This window comes from Suricata suricatta, chromosome 2 (assembly GCF_006229205.1).
Source record: "Suricata suricatta isolate VVHF042 chromosome 2, meerkat_22Aug2017_6uvM2_HiC, whole genome shotgun sequence".
Classification (NCBI taxonomy): Eukaryota; Metazoa; Chordata; class Mammalia; order Carnivora; family Herpestidae; genus Suricata; species Suricata suricatta.
In genome coordinates this window covers 133,709,688-133,715,259 of record NC_043701.1, presented here as the reverse complement: position 1 = coordinate 133,715,259, position 5,572 = coordinate 133,709,688, and the positions used below count along the sequence as shown (strand labels likewise).

Below are 5,572 nucleotides of genomic sequence, written 5' to 3'. Positions count from 1 at the left end.
GGGCCCGAGCCGGCGAGCGGCCCGCGGCGGCGGCGGCGGATTCCTGAACCGCGTCCAAGGCGCCCGCGGAGCCCTCCTCCTCCTCCTCCTCCTCTCCTTCCTCGCCCCACCCAGCTCCCAGCCCTGCGCGCCCGGCAACTTGGGAACCGTTGGCGAAGTTGGCGCAGCTCGGGCAGCGCGCCGGCCCGGCCTCTGGTGGAAGGAGGGGAGGAGAGGGAGGAGCTGAGGGGGGAGGGAGGGGGGAGGGAGGGGGCCCGCCCCCGCCCCCGGGGAGCCGCGCTCTCCTGGACCCCTCTGTGGGCCTTTGTTCCGGGCGAGGCACCTCGGCCCGCCCTCCCCGGGGACTCGCTGGGGGCCGCTCGGATCCCCCACCTCCTCGCTGAGAGCCTGGGAGGAGCTCCCGGGCCCGGGGTGGGTAGGTAGGGGGAAAGGCGGCGTGGAGATCTTCGCGGCTTCTCCCTGCCAGAGCGTCCCAAGCCCTTACCGGCCTCCCATCCTATCCCTCCCCAGAGACGTTCCTCTGGCTGCGCCGGTTCTAGGCCCCGGGTTGGGGTGGTGGAGCCAAGTGACGGCCCCCGGGACTTCCAAGACCAAAGCACACCCTCTCTGGGCAGCCACAGGTCACCCACCAGCCCTACCGGCTGCTCGCGCCTCCAGGCCAGAGATCCCCTAGTGCGACACCCGGGAAGCAAGAAGGAAGTAAGGTCCACGCGGGCCAGCCAGAGCGGCTTCGCGTTATCTGCCGACCCTCCTGGGCAGCGGCGCCTCGGGCGGCGGGTGGGGTGGGTGCTGCTGGAGCGCGAGTGGGGACCGGCTTGCCTCCCACGCGCGGGGCAGCGCCCGGCGCACAGACACGTACAAGGCCGCTCCACGGAGCGCAGTAAAGTGCTCGGAACTGCAACACAAGACGAGACCCCCTGTTAGCTGCCTGCGCCCTGTGGTGCCCGGGCCTCCCAGGCCTTGATCCGGGCTTGCTAGGTTCTTCTCCTGAGTCTTCTCAACACTTAGCGCGATGAGATAATTCAGGCCTCTTTAAGACAGGGGTCCTGGCGTTTAATGGGATAGTACAGGGTTTAGACTAAACGGGTCATTTCCTGGAAAGAAATAGGAACATTTTTTTTTTTAAAAGCAAAAACCTAAACATCTACACGTTGTCTCCCTGGTCATCTTCATCATTTGTAGAAAAGAAACCCAAATAGGATGGAGCATGGCCCTGGCCTAACCTGGGGTGGTGGAAGTCAGAGTTCCCCGTTTATTATCCGGGTCCAGACCAGCCCAAGCTTCCCAACAGTACTGTGGGCTGGAGGGGACCTGGGTAAAGTGCTCCACATTGTGAAGTGAGACCTTGACATCTCTTCTCGCAGAAAAACTCAACTGGGTGCTTCAGTTCTATTATTAACAGTTCTGCGACCTGCTCCAGGGGACTGGAACTCAGACCCTAAATCACCTCCCTGGTAAGCATCCTGAGTCCCTTTCCGCATCTCCTGCAGCCTCCACTGCCCTGACCTCAACATCCACAGGGTGAGGACCTGAGCTCCTGAGCTCTCCAATCAGTCTGCATGCTCCCCAACCAGTTTCCAGAGCGGGGGAATTTCTCCAGACTCCATCACCTCTTCTCTGAAGGGAGGGCCTCCTTTGAGCCTCATAAATCTGTCTCACGAAGCTACATTTAACTGCCCTATCAGGGAGGCCTTTTCATCAGACACATGGAGTCTGGGATTTTAGTGCCAGAACTTTGTGAGCACGTCATGGGATACGAAGGCTGAAACCTAGGACTATGTCGTCGCCGAATTATAGAGAAGGGATTGTGCTACTGAGGCAGGGGGTGGGAAGGAAGAGCACAGGAGGCTACTGGGAAATTCCTGGGTTCACACAGTACTTATTGAGCACCTACTAGATATTGGGACCCACAGAGGTAGATAAGCACTGGTCCCACCTTCTGTCCAGAGGAGACAGATCTATGTCTAAATAAATACTAATGATACATGGGGCGCCTGGGTGACTCAGTTGGTTAAGTGTTCAGCTGCAGCTTAGGTCATGATCTCATGGTTTGCGGGTTTGAGGCCCCTATCGGGCTCTGTGCTGACAGCTAGCTCAGAGCCTGGAGCCTGCTTCAAATTCTGTGTCTCCCTCTCTTTCTGACCCTCCCCTGCTCGAACTGTCTCTCTCTGTCTCTCAAAAATAAATAAAAGACATAAAAAATTTTAAAAAATACTAACGATACAGTGTGCTATGTAAGGGGAGGCTGGGGCTGGGGTGAGGGAGTGGGCGTCTCCAACACAATCACAGGCTTGCATAGCCCCTTGGGCCTCAGGGGGCAGATGGAATGTGATATGACTGTCCACCCTTGGGAATTGTCTAGTGGCTACAGCCTTGTTCTCACAGCCAAATTCCCCAGGCCTGGGCTTCCCAGATGAGCCAGAATTCTGCAAGCAGAAGAGAAGGGACAGATGGGAAGAGCTTTCTAGGTAAAGGGACCAGCAATGGAATGAAACAGGTTTCTCTGGGCTGGCATGACAGCTACTAATTGGGCCTTCATTTAAGGCTGTCTTTGTTGCATACGAGAGGGAGAGGGTAAACGGCTGACAGGACATTGGGACTTTTCATCCTATAATGGTTTCCAGGCTCAACTTGTTGTCACAATTGCTCTGCCAAGAGATTTGGTCTTCTTTTTCGTTTGTTTTGTTTTTTGTTTTTCACCCTATTTGAAAAATTAAAAAATCGCACCCTGTTGAAAAAAGACCTTTCCAAGCCAGAGGCAGAATTGCAGAGTGGTTAAGAATGTGGAGCCTGGGGTGCCTGGGTGGCTCAGTCAGTTACGTGTCGGACTTCAGCTCAGGTCATGATCTCCTGGTTCGTGGGTTTGAGCCCAGCGTCAGGCTCTGTGCTCAGCTCAGAACTCAGAGCCTGCTTTGGATTCTGTGTGTTTGCCTCTCTGTGTGCCTCCCCTGTTTTTGCTCTCTCTTTCTCTCAGAAATAAATAGATAAACATTAGGGGTGCCTGGGTGGCTCAGCTGGTTTAGCATCGACTTCGGCTTGGATCATGATCTCAGGTCTGTGAGTTCGAGCCCCACGTCAGGCTCTGGGCTGACAGCTCAGAGCCCAGAGCCTGCTCTGGATTCTGTGTCTCCCTCTCGCTCTGCCCCTCCCATGCTCACAGTCTGTCTCTCTCTCTCTCTCTCTCTCTCTCAAAAGTAAACATTAAAATTTAAAAAAAAGACAAATAGATAAACATTTTAAAAAATTACTAATAAGGGGACACATCAACATCATGTGCCTCCTAATGTGATACATTGGGAAGCTTACAATGTTGAGTATGAAGCATTCCCGTCAAAAAAAATGCATCACCCAAATCTAATCACAAGAAAACATCAGACAAACCCAAACTGAGGGACATTTATAAAATAGCTAGCCTGGGGGAGGGTGCCTGGGTGGCTCGGTGGATTGAGTGTTCAACTCTTGATTTAGGTTTAGGTCATGATCCCAGGGTCGTGGGATCAAGCGCTGAATTGAGGCTGAACAGAGAGCCTGCTTGGAATTGTCTCTCTCTCTCTCTCTCTCTCTCTCTCCCTCTCTCTCTCTCTCTCCCTCCCTCCCTCTCCCTCCCTCCCTCTGCCCCTCTCCCTGCTCACGCACTCACTCTCTCTCTCCCTCAAAAACAAAGCAAAACAAACAAAACAGCTGTCTTGTAATATTTAAAATGTCAGTCACACAAAAGCCAAAGAAAATGACTAAGAAACCACTCTGGATTCGAAGAGATAAAGGAGACGTGAGCGCATGAGCACCATGGTAGGCAGGCTTCTCAGATGGTCCCAGTGCCCTCCCTCCTGACATTCCCCCACTTGTGCAATCCCTGTCTTTGAGTGTGCCTGGGTCTGCCGACCTGCTTCCAATGTCTACAATACAATGAAGGTAATGGAATGTCATTTCTGGATTACAAAAGACCGTAATTTAGGTTACAAAAGACAGTGACTTCGGTCTTGCTACATACATTCTCTCTGGTTACTCTCGGCCTGTTTGAATTACCAGCTGCTCCATGGAAAGCCCTGTGTGGCAAGGCAGTGAGGCCCTCAGGCCAACAGTCCGCTATGACCTGAATCCTGCCAACAACTGCAGAATGAGCTAGGATCGGATCCTGTCCCTGCTGAACCATGAGATCACAGTGACCCTGGCCAACACCTTGATTGCAGCCTTGAGGGACCCTGAGCGAAAGAGCTAAGCCACATCCAGATGCTTGACCCACAGAAACTGAGGGATGAGAAAAATGGAGTGACTTGCTACATACAGCTGATGAAAGCCACTAAGTATAATGCATTATCCTGAACTGGATCCTGGAACTGGAAAAAAAAAAAAAAGACTAAGAAAGACATTGTTTAGATAATTGAGAAAATATGAATAGAGGTGAGATGATTGCTAATATTGTGTCAGTGTTAAATTTCCTACGTTTGATAACTTTACTGTTATGTAAGAGGATGTTTGATTCATTAGAGATACACACCATAATACTTAGGGTCATGATTTCTGCCACTTCCTGTCAAATGGTTCAGAAAGACTAATAGAAATAAACATTAAGGGCACTTGGCTGGTTCGTTCGGTGGAGCATGTGACTTTTGATCTCAAAGTTGTGAGTTCGAGTCCCACGTTGGGTATGGAGATTACTTAAAAATAAAATCTTATAAAAAATAAACATTACACATATTATATATAACATATGTATGGTAGAGAAAGAATTTCATGTATCTATTAATTTTTTTTAAATGTATCATTTATTCATTTCTGAGAGACCGAGCATGAGTGGGGAAGAGGCAGAAAGAGAGAAGGAGACACAGAATCCGAAGCAGGCTCCAGGCTCGGCTCTGAGCCATCAGCACAAAGCCGGATGCGGGGCTCAAACTCACAAACCGTGAGATCATGACCTGAGCTGCAGTTGGACACTTAACTGACTAAGCCACCCAGGCACCCCTATTTATCTGTGAATCTATCTCAAAACTTAATGACTTAAAACAACAAAAAGGCATTATTTCTCATAAATTTGTGGGTTGACTGGATACATCTGGAAAGTTCCTCTGCTCCATTTGGCACCAACTGAAGCTACTCACCCTGCTGCCCCCAGCTGGCAGTTGGGCTGGACTGGGTTGGAAAGTCCAAGAAGGCTTCACTGCCTCAGTGCTCCTCAGCACAGCCTCTCTCTCCTCATGTGGCCAGCTCCGGTGTCCTGAGTGTGGCAGTTTCGGAGTAGACAGACCTGACATAGCAGCTAGCTTCTGAGAGACGACATATAAGGACCCTGCCCTCTTAAGGCATCCCAGTCACGAGCTGGGCCAGGGAATCGCTGAGCCATTCTTGAACTTGTGAGTGAATCCTCCTCTCTGGGTCCAGAAGAGCAAGTTGGCAGTGACTTTAAGGAAGAATTCGGGGGGTGAAGGAGGAGGGAAAGAGGAAGACTATAAAGAGGTTCCCCAGCTGGATTTAAAGGGACCAGAGACTCAAGAACCTAGAGTAAACTCTCCCCTCTCCCTACCACCCAGCCCATCTCAGCTTCCTCTGCTCTCTGATCATTTTAACCAAAGAG

The 5,572-nt window shown here is 51.4% G+C and overlaps 1 long non-coding RNA gene across 1 annotated transcript; it reads left to right on the top strand.

Moving 5' to 3' along the window:
* Window positions 1-1,192: 1,192 nt before the first annotated feature.
* Window positions 1,193-4,377, top strand: LOC115272368. Its single transcript, XR_003900391.1, has 2 exons — window positions 1,193-1,454; window positions 4,030-4,377. It is a non-coding gene; the product is annotated as an uncharacterized LOC115272368 (long non-coding RNA).
* Window positions 4,378-5,572: the final 1,195 nt, after the last annotated feature.